Genomic DNA, 19110 nt, shown 5'->3' with positions numbered 1-19110 from the left:
GGGATCGAGTATTAATAGAGACTCGGGCGACTGGAAGCCGGAACTGAGCAGCGCGCACCTCTTCCTCCTCCTACTCCTCCATCTTCTTTTATCTCTTCAAAGAGAGAGAGACAGAGGGAAAGAGAGGTCGCCTTATTTATAAACGGCGAGATGAAACGTGGCTGCGCCATCGTGAGAGGAAACCGTTCTCGTACTCATACTCATAGCGATCCAACGCAGCTCCCACGCCGCGCGCGCTTCCAGATGCAATATAATACACGCGCGACTGCACCGCTGACGTAACGCAAGCGGTGCATTTATTTAAAAAAAATCACGCCTGCATTATTATTATTATTATTATATTATTATTTAAGTTGACTTTCTCCGCACGAGCTCGATAGCGTTTCATCGAATGCGTAACAAACCAACGCGGCAGGGTGCACAACCAATGGTCTTTTTTTAATTGCGGATAGTAGAAATCGAACTGGAAATAGAATTATAGTTGTCTATATTTTCATGGGCAATCGGGTGGATTAATGAAGAAAGATTAAAGAATTTGAAGGAATAATAAAATTTTGATTTTTCAGTTTATTCGAATCAGATCTAATTTCGCGAGAAAGTTGAATTAAAAATCACAAATTTGTTCAAAACGCGAATTAAAGTTTAGCATAGACGATAGGCAGAGTATCGATATTTTCTTGGTAGTGTTTCTTTCAAATTTTTTAATATTTAATTATTTTCCACTAATGTTTCTTACTAATAATTTTAAAGTTGTTCCTGAGTTTAAGATATAGGTGACAATAGTATACCAGTGAATTTAATAGAGTTATATAAGAAAATTAGCGTGTTTTACAATGAATTGTTCTAAGAAGCTTAAAATAAAAATTGGGAAATTAGAAAGTAGCGACGAAAGAAAAGGGAAGAACGGGGATCGAGCTTTCTCATTTGCATTTTAAGAAAGGGTCTCTCTAAACGTCGGATAGATTCCTTTAACTGAATCGATAAAATCTCTCTTTCTTCGTGAACATTATACATGCATGTACATATATCTGGTTAACGGCGATATCAAGAGAGACGGAAATGTTCGACGTACCGTTAACATTTCGAAACAATACATTCTTGGCTTTCGTAGCACGGAATTAATTAACTACGCGTTAATTTCCTGAGTCCTCCGTCCGGCCGGGGTCTTATGTCATTAGCGTGTCATACTTTTCACTATGGACTCGCACTTTCATACCGGCAGTAATAGCGATCGGGTCTCGGATAAGCGCGCGTGTGCATAACGGGCTCGCGGCGTTCTCAAGGCTGAAGAAAAACGTGGTGTCTATGCACGTACACACCAGTGAGAAACGCAATTTATAGATAATGCACAATACAGTAACGTACCGTTACAACCGGTACTCGGCCTCGACGTTACTCCGCACTAATGCTTCTCGTGCTAGCGCTTTTCGCCTATTAATCGATACTCGTGCTATTACATGCGATTCGTTAGCGCGCGGTGTCCAACGTGCGTGCTTCTAAATTTGCACCACTAACGCAATATAAATCGAGAAAACAATTTGTCTCGCGATTACCCCTGATTTGATTTCTTTGTCTGGCGAATTTCTTTTTAGATTTAGCTTTGTTTTACAAATGTCTTCGTGGATATAATAAAGTATAAAAATATATTTAAATTAAAAATAAAGCATTTGTAACATTTCTATTAGAAATGCATGCCTTTACAGGAGAAAATGTTTTCGAGCACATATATATCTTCCTATAAGCGAAAAATACTATATTCATAATATTATATCGCGTTGCCGAGATGTTTTGATGGATACGTCTAAAACCATCGACAGTGTTCCATCGGCAACATCTCTCGTGGCAGGATTTACAAAGAGGTTCTCAGTTACCAAATATCGGATGCATAATACCGAAGAGTTTCCAAAACGGTATACGGATACGTACACTGTAGAAAATAGAAAGGAAATGCCGGCGGCGAACTTCCGCGAGCTCTCGGAAAACGATGAAATGCCGGAACGAGAATAGAAACACAATCTCCGCGCACGAGCGAAAAAGAAACAGACAAGAAAAATAGATATATACCGGTTATTTTTACAAGCTCTGAAAATCGTAGACAGCGCTTGTCTCGTATAATTCGATATTTCGCGACGTGATTAATTAAACATATGTGTAGAGCATAATAGAACGTTGCGAATTTTCTGGATGAAATCAAACAAGCACTCTTCTCATCTCCCTCACGAATAGCCGGACCGAAATAGAAACTATTTCGTGGATTCTAGACGCGATGCTAGACATAAACCAAAGGAGCTATTTGTAACTTCGTCCCAACAAGTGCGTTAATATGCACGTTGAGGAACACAACGCGAGAATTTACAATCTTGCGGTTAAATATCATTTTCGACAAAATTATATAACAATATTTTTTTAAATATCGTAAATTTTATTTTTTACGTTATATCATGTATTCTTCTATCACTCTTCTTTTGATGATAAAATATAAATATATTTCGGCTATATATAAGATATTTAAGCGATGGTTAATATTTCTCATTATTATTGCCTAAATATTATTTATAAGAAAAATGTGAAAATATATTTCTAAGATACTCATTTATGTATTATATTTATATCAATGCGATATATATAAAAAATCGATGTTTTCTGTCAAAATGTTAATTTTCTTCACACAATCACTCGCGAATTTCTCATTATACGATTGCTCATGATGACCAGATGCTGAAGTTTATCTGGTGAACTGTTAGACCGCCGGCGAGCCGGAACAAACTCGAAGTAAATGACGCTGATTTGCGCTCGTTAATAGTCTTCTTTTATTCGCGGCGATATTATAGCGCCGATTAGCTGTCAACACGCGAATTACCCACACACTGATATGCATCGCGTATACTAACCGATATTTACACGAGCGGATACGTGTGCTTGCGACTCGCGAACGTCGCACAAACACACGTGATTCTCGACCGAAAGAGAGAGAGAAGGAGACGCCTAACAAGCGCGTCCAACGCTGACGATAAATCAACGTTGCGCAATCGAGAGGTTGATTTATATCGCCCGACGTGTGTGCTGTTGACCCGCGTGATTGCTTCTTTTTTTTTCTCTCTACCTCCCCTTTTTCTCACCCGTCTTCCGCTTTTTGCGTTGGAGTTTCTTTTCCGCTCGCTGTTCCTGCGCAGATTTTCCGAAGCGGTCGCGGTGTGTGAAAATGTACCATTTTAAACTAAATGGTTTGCTTGATTACTACTTTTCTCTTGATCTCTTTGCGACGATAAAAAAATATCCTCCCCTTCGAATAAATACTTTATACGCGTGTTACGAATACTGCATAGAATATTTCGCGAGATTTGCGATAGTTAAGAACGCAGATAATTGTTTTATTACACTCTTTCGTGTGTGTAACTATATTTTATATCAAACTACACATATACATCTTCTCTCTGTTATTCTCACATTTATAATTATCTAAAGATAATGTCTGTTATATCTTCGATTACACACAAAAAAACAATAGTTTTTTTTTTAAATGCATATTTGACTTTTGACTCCCGTCTACTGTCAATTGTGCTCTCGAGGTTGAATTACTCGTTTCATTTAAAAGAAAAAAAACCTATTATGTCGCTTACCGCACGCATGTTGTCGATACTCGTTTCCTCGCGCTGATTACCTCATCATGTTCGGCTTTTCCAACGCGGACACGGTATCTCGGAAATATATCGATACACGCCTAGCTGCCCACGTGCCACCTTCGAGACGCCGCGCCGCGCCGGTGCGAGAGAGAAAACACCATCAGTAATGCTCGCTCGGGTGTGACACCCGGTTGTCGAGTTGCAATCGCGAGAAAGGATTGTGTGTGCTTTCATACCCGGAAAGTTTCCTTCTCTTTAATAAAATTATATTTCAACATACTTATCGTATTGTATTTTATTCGATTCGTTTTCCAGAAATTTTTATCTTGTCTGCACGTCGACTCTTTCTCTCATCTTATGTGATGTGTGATCCAGGAGAAGTATTCTCTCGTTTTTATTACAGAAAAAAAATCTGTTATTTATATAATTTATCGACGTAAATGATCTTACGCAATCGAGATTTCTGATTAGAAACTAGTGTTGTTTTCGTATCGGCAAAAGTAGCGATAAATCGAACCGCACGCGTGCGACCACTGGCAGAAATTCATATCAGAGATTCAGAGCGGCCATTGATTTAATACTAACAATGTTTGTTAGTTTATGCGGGTATAAAGCGGGCGAGAACGGGCGGAATTTTAAGCAGAGCACAAATATTCATTCTGGTCACCGCGTTGGTCACCCAGTGTGTATATATCGCTGTTATTCTGCGTTTAAATATTATATTAAAGAGTCTATTGTCGTATGAGAGGTAAAACATATACGCGTATCAAAGTATAAAAGCGTCTCTCGAATATTGTTAATGATAACAGCGATAATTTCAAACTCGCGATAATTGTACTATAAGAAAAATACGCGTATAAATTATATTTCATATAGAGCGAATGAATAAGGGCCAACAATTGGATCCTGCACTTAGAGTAAATTGGAGTAAATTAAGATCTGTTCGTTAAGATCGAACGTAAAAACGGTGTAGAAGCCGAATAATATTTAGCCACGTGTTATTAGAACAGAAATATCTTTGAAGATGCTTGCGCTCAGTAAAAATCAATGTCAATTTTATTAAATTTAGCGATAAATTAATTTTATATGTTACCGTCTTTAGAAGAAATACCGAAGACACCGATGAAGTTAAAATGCCAACAGAATGTAACAGAGACTTAACAATACATTTATTTTGCGTTATACGTTTAATACGCGTCTATATTATAATATTCAACAATTTTAATCTTCCTTTCCTTCACTTGCGTTCTCTTTATTCGTTAATTTCTCAACTAATAATCACCAGATCGGATCACAATGCAAAATTTAAATTTTGCATGAAATTCTATCTCGAAACGCGCATTTCCCACCGTCTCCCTCCCTTCAAAACGGATTTTCTCTCTAGACACGACGACATAAGGCGCGCATAAGGTGAAGGTATCGATTGCGCAACGTCGATATTATGCAACCGAGTCGGCTTCCTGCTGTTATCTAACTGCACAGAGTACAGGAACTCGGCGAAGACTGGGACGCGATGATGTGACGTAGTTGCCCAAAGTTTTCTTCTTCCGCGATCGACGGCGACCGCTCGCCGATAACTTTACGTCACCGTCTGTGTACCGCTATAAACGGATTCTTACCGGAGGGCGTACTGTGTAATACGTGATGAAAAAACCTAATTATCACATGTTAAACAGGTAGCTTACAGAATCGATTGTGGGAGAAAGTATACTCGCGCATTAAAGGTGAGACGCATGTTATAAGTTGACGATCGATTAACCCTTTTTCGCTTAAAATGTCTTAAATATATAGGATATCATCAATCTTTATACATTTTATATTAATATTTTCATAAATTAGTTATGAAATTTAAAATTGTTTTTTTAAGTAAAAGTACGACAGAGAAAATGTTTAAATTTTGGCATTTCCTATTCTGACAATTTATATGTAGAAATAAGAAAATTAAGCTGTTTTGTTAAAAAAATTAAAATTTAAAAAATCTTTTATTTAATCTTAAAATTTAAATTTCATAAGACATAACAAAAATAAATATAAAAAAAGAATCATGTTATATATATCTATACTTTCATGTTATTTTAATCTTAGATTGCATAAGATTTATTGCGACTTCGATATTAAATAATTCTATCGCTATTAACCGTTTGAAGCAACTGACATTTTTCTTGCCTTGGTCTCAAGTTTTTGTGATCGAATCAACCAGTTTGGTTCCGGAACACCCTGTATGGAACATCTAATTTGAATTGCTAATGTGGCAAAACGTCAAACAGGAACATTAATCATTCTACGTCTCACTTGGCTTTATAAGATTACATACACATTCCTCTCTATCTCGTTCTGTGTGTCTGTGTGATTAAACAATCTTTCCTTCACAAATAAAAAAAATGCTATTGTCAAATATCTAAATATTAAGACAAATATTTATTTATTGTATTATATTAATCATTTATTAATATAATATATATATTTTGCATACTAATCTTAAAAATCTTTTACAATTACAACATCCTTTAATTCTTATCTTTTTTTAACTATATATTTTTAATGAAATATAAATTAGCTAGAATTTGCGTGATAATACTGTATAATTTTTAATAAATATACATGCTCGAAAAAAATTTGTCTACATATTTAAAATTCAAGATCGCTATACTTATATCGCTATATCTTTATATTTTTTTATAAGTAATGAACAGAATAGACTAAATTATACTATAATTTTATTTTTTAATGCAAATTATAACTCTGATTTTCACTTCATATTGACGTTGTATGCACTTTTTGCATAAAACTCTGAATCGGAAGGTCGCGTTTACCGCTAAATGAAGGTGAGAATATGTGGCAATAGTGTTCTCTTACCGTATAATTAGTGCTAAATGTGACAGTCTAGTCAGGAGTTCAATTTGTCTAATATGATCACGACACGCGATTTAAACACGAAACGAGAGTCGGGCGGGGCGTGCTGAGAATGCAAGCCATTGTCTTTCGGGCGTATACACCATGCGGTGGATTAATAAATCGTGCACTATGCGCACGATATATAGAGGTAATATCAACTCCTTCTCAATCGAAAGGTTCGCTACTGTGTAAGCGCGCGGCTGTAAAATTCAAATTAGACGAAACATTAGTTCGAACTTGTGCAAAGATAAATTAATCGCTCGCCAATAATTTGTTGATGGATTTTAGAAATTCGAAAAAATTATGTCACAAGTCATCTGACTCGAATATGGCTCGGTTTCCAATATATAAATCTATACGTATGCTAATCATCTATGACCCTTTCTTGAAAATTCTACCATCCGTGCAAAAATGACCATTTTTGCATCGTATTTTTTTAGATAGCTAAAGTATATATGAATTTTAAAGACATGTCTTTACATTTTTTAAATATTTTCATTGAAAGAGGGTGAAAAATCTTAAGCTTGGATTATACTTTTTTCGATCTGTCCTCTCCTCCCTCTCTCTTTTTTTCTCTTTTGGAATCAGAGCTTTACAACCACAATATTTCTGTAACGAAGTTACATCATGTCTGATAGATTTGACGTTTAGGTTTTCTCGAGGATTCGCATCAATCAACGAAATCTTCTGTTTTCTTTGTTATACTCGAGAGTTTTAAGCTAGAGGGATCCCTACAAACATGGGTCTTCAGAAAACTATGACAGCCGACAAGGATACAAGTTAAGAGCATTCTATCAGACTTAAGGAACAAAGTCAGGCAACAGGAGTGCGAACAAGTTGTATAGGTACGGCGGAGAGAGATTGTGTGATCTCTGAACCCGATATATGTATATACATTACACATTACTGTGTCTCTCTCAAGGCTGCTTACGGGAGCGATAAGTATGCAATTTATGTGTGCCCGGGCAATGTGTTGCGTTGTGTTGTGCGTGTGCGTGTCACAACTTGCCGCGGATTGCATCAGCGACACTTTCCAACACCGTGGTGCGCTAGTCCATTGTTGCGTACCAATCGCGTATTATCGTATGGCACGCACGATCCGTTTCCACTCACGATCACCCCGTTACTTTCGTCGCGGCTCGCCCATATCTCTTTGCCGATTAATTCGCCGTTCGATCGGCCGCGATGATGGAAAAGATACACGCGCTTACTCCATTCCCGACGTGCAATAATGAGTACGAACAAGCTTATTATACGTATTAAAAGGCTTAACACGTATAACGACTGCTTGTACACAGAATCTTATTTCTCAATTCTCAATTCCCAATTCTAAACTCTTAACTTGCAATTCTTAACTTTCAATCAAACTATTTTAAATAACGGATATTCATCAAAAATATAATTATAAAATGTAGAGATAATAATAGAATTTGTAGATTAAAAGACAAATAATGTGCGATTTGGAGAAGTTGTCTTCATTACGTTTTTTTTTATTCGATAGACAATCGAATATGTGACGGAAATTTAGATCTAAACAGATATATCAGGTACTGTCGCAAATAATAAAATAAAAGCTATAATTTGCATTGAATATTTTCGTAAAGTTATCTATTTGTCAAAATGAGAAAAATGCAAATTATACACCGTGTATTGCTTAACGGCTCGATTTAGCTCTTTTTAGTGCAATCAAGATTCTTATGTATGACAGTCACCGGATATATCTGAAGATCCTTCACGGCCTGGCCCGCGAAACGGGTTCCTCGCAGGTGAAGGTGCGACGAGGCATGGCGCGTCCCGGAAGTAGGTGCGTCCAACGTAGTTCCTCCTTTCGAGGCCGGGACGTTCTTAATAGTCTCGCGATTACCATTGTCATCGTTACGCGTTCGATATTAGCAATCGTGCTTTCTCGTGTCGTCGGCAAGCAAGTGTAAAAAAAGAAAGCGAGAAAGAGAAAGAGAGAAAAAAGACTATTTGTTATTTGGTTAATAAATTTAAATAAGTGTTACATTCATAGAAAATATGTAAATATAATAATTTCAGATTTTTCATTTTAAATAAAGTTTGTAATATTTAAAGCTTTCAAAGCTCGGGCTTTCTAGAAATATAATTATAAATCTTATATGGAGAAAATAATTTTAATTTTGAAATTAAATGAAAATATCACAACTCCGACGTAAGTAAAAGATTAAAATTGTCAAAAAATCAGACAAGTAAGGTATTATGCAGTTAATAAATGAATCTAATATAGTTTGATATTTCTAAAGAAAAAATAATCACGTGCGTTTTTTGCCGAAAAACAGTGAAATTGTATTTAAATCTCAATTTTCCATTCAAAATATTTTCCATAACTTCCCATAAATCCCACGATAAAAGCAACGAAATTAATTACCTGATAAAAATAATATAGAATCAGGTATACATGTTAAAAGAGAGGAAAAGAAAGGAAAGAGTGTGTATGTTTGTCGACGAGGTGCGGGGCTCGGAGAGAGAGAGAGGTGAAGTCGGTCGTAATCTGTGGGAGAGGACGAGGAGGCAGCCAGGCATGTCCGAAGGAAAGGAAGCTCTGCGGACCTCAGTTCCGCTCGTTCTCGTCTTCCTATCCGATTCTCTCTTTCTCTCTCCATCTCCTTCGGAAGAGTTCGTACGAGCCACTGATTCCAAGCCGAGTGTACTACGACGACCGCCGTTCGCTAGGGCGTGGGTGTGTACGTGTGCGTACAACGTGCGCGTTGCACGCCTGTGGAAGCGACACACTCCGCTACCTCTCTTAGGCCACTTACCTTCTCCCTCCAGCCCCGTAGGACGCGAGGACGACTCGTTTGGAAGACTGGAAGATCGAACGCGTCCAAATGAGTTTGTCCGGAGATTCGGAGCCGAGCCTCCAAAAACATTTTTAAAATTTTTCGGAAAGGTCTCAAAGGCCTTGATGATCGATCGACTATCGTTAATATAACGATGACTAATCATTGGCGGGCCAAATCTTTATTAGTATTACAATTGTTAAGGTAAAAGAGGCAAAGATTTCCTTATCCAGATTAAGATGTCAAGGATTTGTAACAAATGTAACATCCATAGATGATTTATTTCGCGCTCTAACATCGTTAACGAGATATTTCGTTCTTGGAAATTTTTCTTTTTTATATAACGATGTTAAAAATTTAAGAATGTTATTGTAAATATAGAACCTAAAATTATTTTTCAGATTTTTTTTCTTTTCTTTTTTTTTTATGCAGAGAAACTTGTTCGCGACGATTAAAAGCTGCTTCATTATTTAATTGGCCAATAATAGCGAAGCAATTTCACATAAAAATTCATTGATTATCTATAATATACATATATTTTAATATATTATCTATAAGCAAAAATGTGCAAGATTAAAATCGTTAAAAAATTTTAAATACACATCGAATATGCTTTGCTTCTACGCAATTGCGACAAAAATAATAAATATGCTGATAACGCAGAATTAATAAGCTGTATTATAAATATTTTAGAGATTTTTTGAGAACGCAAATGCATATAATTTAAAAAACTAAATTAAAGAACGATATAAGAACAAGACGGGTCAATCTTATGCCTCTTATTTAACAATAAATAAAATTCTGAAGATATGACGTATGCGTCATCTCTTCTCGCGAGAGACATTTAAGTGGCTCGTGTTTATGCTTCGGCAAATCGTTGCTTGGCGTTCAACCGCGATCTCGGAGCGGGAAAATGTTAATTTGCATAAATGATCGAGGGATCTTCCCGCATCCCGGAAAACCGGCGAAATGCTACGTGACACTAATGCCGCCTTTCGCATAGTAATCGAGGAAGCAATAGTTTCCTGGAACGCGGTCTTCTCCTTAATCGGTAATTCGACTCCCGGTAATACGACACACTTGCCCAAGATATTCAGCGCATGCATTTACATCGTAAAAGTGTAATTGGATATTTTAACCGACACACAAGCTACGTCTTTACTATCTATGTATTTATATAAAAATCATCGAGATTGTATTTGAACTATTCAAAGAATAACGCGCCAAAATATTCGATGATGTCATACATAAGAATGTTTTATATCTAGAATTTATTTTAATATTAAAATTAATTAATTAATTAATATTTCAAAGTTTGGCAAAAATGTGAGAATCTTCCATAAGACTATTCTCAGACCTTTCCTCTCAAACCTTTCAATACTCAATTGCGATTATCGCTCCCTCGTCTCGCGTGTCTGATCTCATGTCTAGTCTCCTTTCGCCATCCCCGATATCTCGTCCCTATCTCTTTACCCTTTCCGTGTGGGCAGTCCACTTACGCGCATTTCCATGTCCATGTGAGTCGCGCGAGAATGAGAAGGAAAGAGAGAGGGAGAGAGAGGGAGAGAGAAAGATCTCCCGGACGCCTGCATCGCCGAAGAATGCCGTGTAATGATGCTGCACATCCGGGACGACGGTTGGAATACCCTTCCCCGCGATCCCTCGCGCCCCTTGCCTCGTTGCCGCCGTCATCGTCGGCGTTCTCCACTCTCTCTTCGTCCTTTCTACCTTGTACATCCTCCTCGGCTTCCGAGATGCTTCTGTGGCGTGGCATAGGCCGAGAGGTGCGCGCGGTGGCGTAATCGCTCTCGAGAAGAGACTGCTCTTCCTTCGGTCGCGATGCATCGCGGAGGGGCGAGAGAGGAAAAGACCGGATTCCAGTAAAGGTCTCGTCATCGCTCTTCGACATACAATCGGCGGGATGCACGCGCCCGTCTCGATTACCCCGGATCGAAAACGCCGATATAAATCGAGAAGCGGAATCGATGGACGCGACGAGAATATAGAACCCAGAGGAATGTCTCAGACTCGCTTATACCAGTTTGTGGATTGTTTTTAATTAAAATCGGTTTTTTATCTCTTTATAAATTACAATTATTATGTCTCTATTTAAATTATAGTCTTATCCTTGATACAGATACATATATAGAAAAGACTCGTATTTTCGACCAAATATTTTCGACTTGATTATTTTCGTAATTTGCGATAAAAAAGGAACATTTTATGATAAATAAATAAATTGTAGATATAAGTATAATTTTACTACATAAATTTACGTAAGTTTTATATGTTACTCTTTAAATGAAAAGTTCTTTAAATTAAATTCAACTATACGTCAGTTTGATTGTAATTGATAATTTAGAGAATTAAGACTGATTTATTTCGTATTAAGATGTGTCTGGTGACATTCTTTGACATTCTTCGTCCGATTGTCGCCTATAAAGCGAACAAGAAAAATCCACCCGAAACTCGTTGGTTGGAATGCAAAACTTGAGAATTAATGTCTCTGACGCGCGCGTTTATTTGAATCTGCATCAAATAGTATCGTCTGGGAAGTGGTTCCGCCCAAAATGCAAATATTTAAATCGTAAAATCTGTCGTGCGTTGCATTATTGATTTTATATGGAAATTTTATATCCACCAAAAACACTTGTTCATCGAATGGAATATTACTAAATATTTTCGGATTTACTTTACAACACGAAATCATCTAGTTATTGCTAAGTGTCAAGGCTGTAAAGCGTATTATAGGTTACGAAAAATCGTCATTTAAATTTAAAATTAAGACTAATATTAAGACTAATAGAATAAACATTGCCTAACAGAAATTATTTTTTAAACTAGATCTCTCCATAAAACGTAATCTTTAAATTCACGTATACAACTTTGAAAACAAATAATATTTGTTTGCCTATAAAAAAGTAATCTCCTCATAACGATAAGAAATTGAACCTTTCATTCATATGCCCCTCTAATTAAGTTGCTATTAGCCGGTCTCTCTTCCAGGATTCTTGTAATAATTACATTCGACGCAGGCGTTCAGTATATCCGCTGTATATCGTTAGGATATAACGATGTTCGAACAGCGGGATGAAAAATGACGCGGGAGAAGATGTAGGGGTAAAGGGGAGTGTTGGGGTAGTCGTCAAAGTTGCTATAGGCCGTAACAAAAGCCAACGGGAGAGAAGAGAAACTTCAACGAGGGTCGCGAGGGCGAAGCTAGCTTGCTTGCTTGCTTGCTTGCTTGCTTGCTCGCTTGCTCGCTTGCTTGCTTGCTTGCCTGCTTGCCTGCCTGCCTGCCTGCCTGCCTGCCTGCCTGCCTGACTCTTTCCTGTCGTCCCATCTTCCACTTGTTGCCTAACTTCGTCTGGTTCTCGTCTTACGTGACGGGCTTTTGAAAATCGAATCGCCCGCAGACGTGGGGAAATGTTTTCGTTCGTCGTGGCATCCCTTCATCGGGAACGCATAACGTCATAAGAGTGTTGGAATGAAGGATCAGAGGGTAATAAAAGCGAGTTCTTTCGTTATTAGATTTATAAATTATAAGCCCGTGACCGATAATAATATTGAAATTTTCTTCAAAAATCGCGGAAGCCAAATAACACTAAAATAATCCAGAAAATTTAACAATTTGACACAATCCGAATAAAATTATCGCGCGTTGCATCGATGTATTGTATCGATGTTTGAATGTATTAGTATTTTATGCAAGCGTCTATGTAAAAGATAAATTGAGCTTTAAACATGTAAACAGATAACATAATCCTGTTTTGCATTTGACTGCAACTGAACTCTATCTTAATATAGATATAACTTGTCGCTAAATAAACGATATGGATGTAAAATTAGCACCGTAAATCCGTAATATGAGGAATATCGATGTGAAATTTGTCAAAATATCTGTGGCTAAAAAGAATATTCGACATACGTATCGATGATACGTATAAAAAGTCTGGAAAAATAACATGTGTTGCGCAAAAGATTCGCATGTGAATCTGTAATTGCGACATTCTCGAGATATCGATATCTCTTACTTGACGTCCGCCTGAAATCTTCAAAAGGCGGAGAATAATCCAAACAAACGGAATTACAAAGAGATTACGTTCGATGAATCGTACATACGCCAAATAGTTTTATCAGCGATACAGCGAAACACGTTTAACGTCGAGTATCCTTCAATTAATAATAAACGGCATACGTAGAATGTGAAATAATGATATGCGCGTGACAGTTTATTAATTCCGTGTCCGGATGTTGACGAATTGCTTCGTAACGTTATGCAAATACGTGCAAAATTTCTACGGAACTGTACGGCTGACATTGAAAGCCGAGGAATGAGCGAGACATATAAGCAGATTCAACGAATTACTCACCGTCATGATAAAGCCGTGCTGCGTGGCGCCGGGAAGGAAGATGCATGAACTTCGGTCGATGACGAGGACTTTAGCGCAGACTGATTTGATTAAACACGGGATGTCCAAGACCTATAAAAAATAAATATTAACATTTAATTACGTTGTGCAATCATTAACAGCGAGATAAAAATACGGGGAACTTTCTGACAAGCTCTTTAGAACTCTATATCACGAGATTAGTTGTTGCCCTCTCTTAAAGTACAGATAATCGATGTCTCACGCGAATTAATTGATATCATTGAGCAAATAAATCAATAAAAAATGCCGGGAGAAACATCGAATATTAAATCAATAATCAACGACAAACGCTTTAAATCACGCGGGACAAAGTTTCTTCGAAGCAGCAGGGAATTCTGGCCGCAATCGACGACGACGGATCTCCCGACGATCAATATAAGCGAGACACGAATTAAGTGTATATTCGGTCGCGAGTAAAAGACCAGCCATGGGGCCGGTCGGCGCGCGTAGGAATTTAATTTGCGCGACGATACCGCCGCTTAATTTCCGTCCAAAATTCCGAGACGCTCAGAAACGCGTAAAATAGATTGGCGATAGTCCCTCTCTCCACGGATGATTCTAAATACTGCTTAGACGATACGAATACTGCGTAGACAACAATGAGGATGTTCCAATTATTTTGATTATTTGCTCTTTCACGATCGATTCTCGGAAAATATCGAGCATCATCGCCACTAAATATTAATAATGCTAAAACGAAATGTTAAATCGGAGCTCGTGAACACGTCAACGATAAATGCATTTGCTGGAAAAGATTTTCGATTAATTCGCAAATATTTCAAAGCTTCATTGTTAGCTGCAAAAATGAGTCGTTCGATAGAGAAATAATATTATAAAAAAACCACTAATAAAGTATGATTTTAATTTTCTTATACGGTTAAAGATTTTCAAAATAAATATTAATAATATAATAAGCCCCAGAAATAATAAAAAAGAGTGAAAGCAAATAATGAATAAATAGGAGATGAAAAAAATTTAATATTCGGTTATTCTAAATATATACGATATAAGATGAATTAATTTAATCGACCAATGAAGAACATTCGCTTGCAAGCGCATGACAAAATAAGGTAAACGTTTTAATATACATATAAAGCCTATTCTACAATGGACGCAAAACGCAAAACGAAAATGCGACCAGATGCAATACATTTGATCAATTGCTTCACTTGATCTCATCATTTCTCGTTAAAAAAGGCATTAGAAAACCTTTATCAACAGAAGTGAGGCTTGCTTTAACTGTGACATAAGAGGTTAAAATTTGTGAATACGTGACACTGCGACTAGCGTTTTGCATTTTGCGTTCATTGTAGAATAGACTTAACACTTATTAGTCAAACGCGTTGCGCGCGTACGATGCTTTCTTTTTTTTTTCTCTTTTTTCATCCTGATTACACAAATTAGCTATCTCGAGGCGAGCAGCCGCTGTCGAGAACGATTCGCAGTTAGGCTAATAGACGCGCTCGTAGACTGTGTTCTTGTTGACTCGACAGCCATAATAAGCCCATGATTACCACAGTGATAATACACCATGTGTTTCTCCCGATTACTTACAACGTCGCTCTTCTCCTTCCTCTTGTTCGTCTATCTTTCACTCTCCCTTTTTACACTGTTTCTGTTTTTATTTGCTTCTTTTTTGAATAGTTAATTACCCATAAATCATAGCAGAGAGAAAAAATTAATCAAAATTTGACCACAGAAGAGAAAAAGAGAGAGGGGAGATAGAAACATTCACAAATTCTTGTTAAGTTATCCAATTTTGTGTGATAAAAAGATATAAATCAATATATTGATCATACTAGCTTGTAAGTCGATTTTTGCATACAAAATGTTTTTTCTACATTATTTATCTTTAATTTTTATATCCCTCTTTTTTGCTTATTTATATTTTTATGACCACATTAACAGAATTTTAATTATTGCATACTTCTTTATTAATAGGTAATATTATAATTTATTTCTATATCATTTTCTCATACTTTTCTCTTATTATTTACGTTTAATTGCTCTCCGAGCGAAATTTCAATTTCCAAAACAATATAATATATAAGTATCTACTTTATCTGCATCTCTATATATCGGTTCTCCAACTTCCTCTATCTATATTTCTCTTCTATCATATTCCTTTTTCAGCGGCGGCGCCGCGTCGTACCAGTGCAATAAATTGCATATCGTCCTCATTAGGCTCGCTTTCCACCGTTTCTCGTTCCTGATGCTCGCTTTTGCCGCACAATTATTACTGGGATTAAAGCAGATTCCCGCGTGTGATATACCCCGTGAAAATAATGTTCCTGGCGTTTCCAGCGCGGAAACGTTATTTCCTAACTTATTGGCGCGATGTTATACAACGTTCGATCGTTATCGCGGATTATTACGTACTGCATTTAAATGACATCAGGAGCCATTCGAAATATTAATTTCGCGCTTGCCCAATTTGGACCGAGATCCGCACGAATTCGATTAAACGAATTTGCCGCTTCGTGAATTCGTGTTTAAATCCTTCTTGCCTAATTCGTTTATTTTCGAAAATGGTTTGTGACTTACTCATTCGACTGATTTATTGAGATAGTATCTGTTAATCTTTCTGTATTTCTCTATCTGATTCAGCGAAAATTTCTTCGAGCAGTTAATAAATATTTTTTAAACATTTTTGTGTGCTTAATGTTATAAATTAATGTGGATATGTATAATTACATAACTAATACTTATATAAAGAATAAATTTATATATTATTGTAACTAATATATCGAAAGAAGGAAATGCTTTTCAAAATTAAAATAGATCTTTTTTTATTTAATCGTTATGAGCTACAGCCTTGTAATTAAATTTTTATTTATTATCGAAGTTTCTATATATATTTAGTTTATTACGCAAATTTCTATTCAATCTTAAATAATAGAAATTTAATTCCAGAACGGATCATGTTAACCGTACAATACGGTTTTTGTTTTGTATGCAAAAAATATGTTTACTCATCGATTTTGAGATGCACTAATTTGTAACTTTAGAAATAACAGAAAATTTTCACATATTAAATATTATTTAATAATTAAATGTTTTTTATGCTAAATATTTTTTTATTTTATCGTACACACATAATTTAAATATTATTAAACATATATTTTTAACAACTGTAAAAAATGACAGATTTATATTATAAAAGAATATTTTGCACGTGTTGTGTGTGAATATAAAACAAATATGACGTAAAATATTCTTCGTCCTTTTTTCTCTCTCTGTCTTCCTCTCTCACTCGTGATTCTCATATATTATTAAGTACCGCGGAAAATAAACGGCTTTGTTAGCAACATCTCGACCTGCGCCCGACTCGTTGCGTAATTATACTCCGCGGTTTTACTTATTTCTCGCTGCTTAGCGTATACATGCGGGCGTTTTTGCGCGTGTCGGAAAAGCGCTCGAGGATTTCGCATTCTGCGAATAAATAAGCGGCGATTTCGTATTTAATAAAAAATAACCGTGAAAAAAATAATCATATACAAACTAATCAGACGCGAATATCTTACTTCGCCAAATTTTGACGATTGCAACGCGAATTTTAATCGGGACAGACAAACTCGCGGACTCAAAATGTTACGGAAGCGGTCTTTTGAAAACCATATCGCACGGAATGCACCCGGAATCAAAGGAGTCCGGTAGCAACGATCGCGTTTCAGTTCGATGGAGGTAATATCCCACGAGAGTAGCTGGCCGCCTTCGCTCGGCGTGCTTTTCTCTCGCGCGCTGCGAGAGCACCAGCATGTCCGGTCAACGCGGAATTGGGTTACCTGCCTGCCTGCCTGCCTGTGCCGCGGCTATGCCCGGAGATTGCCATAACTCCGGCTATTACCGTAATCGATTATATAAGTGCGTTTACGCGTCCGCGAGCGAACCGCGCCATTCGCCACGGTGTTTGAAGCGCGTGTGAACGCGCCTTAAGGCGGAGGAGACACTTTCTCTGCCGTATATATATATATATATATAATCTCGGTTTTATATATTATCAGCACCGATACCGCGCCGACCGAGCACGTTGTATCAAAATTACGTAAACTGTATATACACACGCATATAGGGGAAAAATCGTGATATAAAATATGCAAGTGAGAATTATGTAGCGATCCACATTTTTCAAACTATTTTTAGACGAATTATTTTTAAATTTAATGAATCAGTGTGTTTCGTAAGAGATATATTATGTAATATTATGAAAGAGTCAATATATAAATGATAGCTAAATTAGTTTCCGTTTATTTAAAGATTAGTAATAATAATTGCGAGTTTTTCCTTTATGCCAACGAGAGATGTGCATTTAAATTAGGAATCGATGCAAGATCCGTGAAAGCGCGCACATCGTGTTGCAAAATCAATGTAAGTCTACTATAAATTGCGGATCTCCCCGTGATCTCTTCCGCGATCGATGAGACTATCCCGATTAACGTGAGACATGGTAAATCAGCGAACGTGATCATAAATCCTCGTGATTTATCTCCGCCGGAAATTGTATCGATCGCTCCGATGCCGACTTCTAACAGCGGCGAATTCTCACAGGTATGCAAGCAGAAATCGGAATAATAGCAAAGCTTTAACCCGGTTAATTTACACATAATTGCTTATCGTTTTCAATATAGGAATAATCTAGGAGAAATCAACGAAAATGATCAACATTTGGTAGATTGACAGCAGTAAAAAAGAAACAATGTTACATGTATAATTAAAATATTTTCGCTGTTATCTCTTATAGAAGAAAACAACTAATATACAGGGTGTTTCATTTTAATTGACGCATTGAAATAAGTGGAGAAAGACACGTGGGATTGAAAAACGTTTGAGACAAAAGTTGTATGGTTCGGAGGGGGAAATAAGATGGCTATCCGCCGAAAACACGTGAGAGGCGAGGGGAGCCGCGCAATTGACGATTCGTGAGCATTATTTCGAAGTGTCATATCTTGGGATGTTCTCAACTTAGCAAGGTTGATGACCAGTGTTTCGAAAACGCCCTGATCTCAGCTAGAAGAATATGTGATAAAAAATAGTAATTTCCATTATAAAAATTCTTGGTGACATTCCTGTGACCTTCGAATGACCTTGGATACAAAATCTGGTATAGCCATCTTATTTCCCCCTCCGAACCATACAACTTTTGTCTCAAACGTTTTTCAATCCCACGTGTCTTTCTCCACTTATTTCAATGCGTCAATTAAAATGAAACGCCCTGTATATATTGGTTATCAAAGTTTCTGTTATAAAATATATAAATCTTTGAAAAAATAGAATAGTATTCGATATCAAATAAAAACTTTTTCTTTTGGTTCCTAAATGTGATATATGTAATTTAAACATATCATTTTTCGATATAAA

The 19110-nt window shown here is 36.7% G+C and overlaps 1 long non-coding RNA gene across 2 annotated transcripts in view; it reads right to left on the bottom strand.

The window, feature by feature from the left end:
• LOC145937582 (uncharacterized) overlaps positions 1 to 19110 on the bottom strand; it is a 109907-nt gene that overhangs the window by 81324 nt on the left and 9473 nt on the right. For both annotated transcript variants that reach the window (XR_014425579.1, XR_014425580.1), the window contains exon 4: positions 13693 to 13803. This is a non-coding gene — a long non-coding RNA (uncharacterized LOC145937582). The remainder of the gene's footprint in view (positions 1 to 13692; positions 13804 to 19110) is intronic.

Source organism: Prenolepis imparis, unplaced genomic scaffold, assembly GCF_030444845.1.
Source record: "Prenolepis imparis isolate NDT839.2.m4 unplaced genomic scaffold, iyPreImpa1.0 SCAF_6, whole genome shotgun sequence".
In the NCBI taxonomy this organism is placed as follows: domain Eukaryota; kingdom Metazoa; phylum Arthropoda; class Insecta; order Hymenoptera; family Formicidae; genus Prenolepis; species Prenolepis imparis.
Note: the sequence above shows the minus strand (reverse complement) of the source record. Positions and strands in the feature narration are given on the sequence as shown.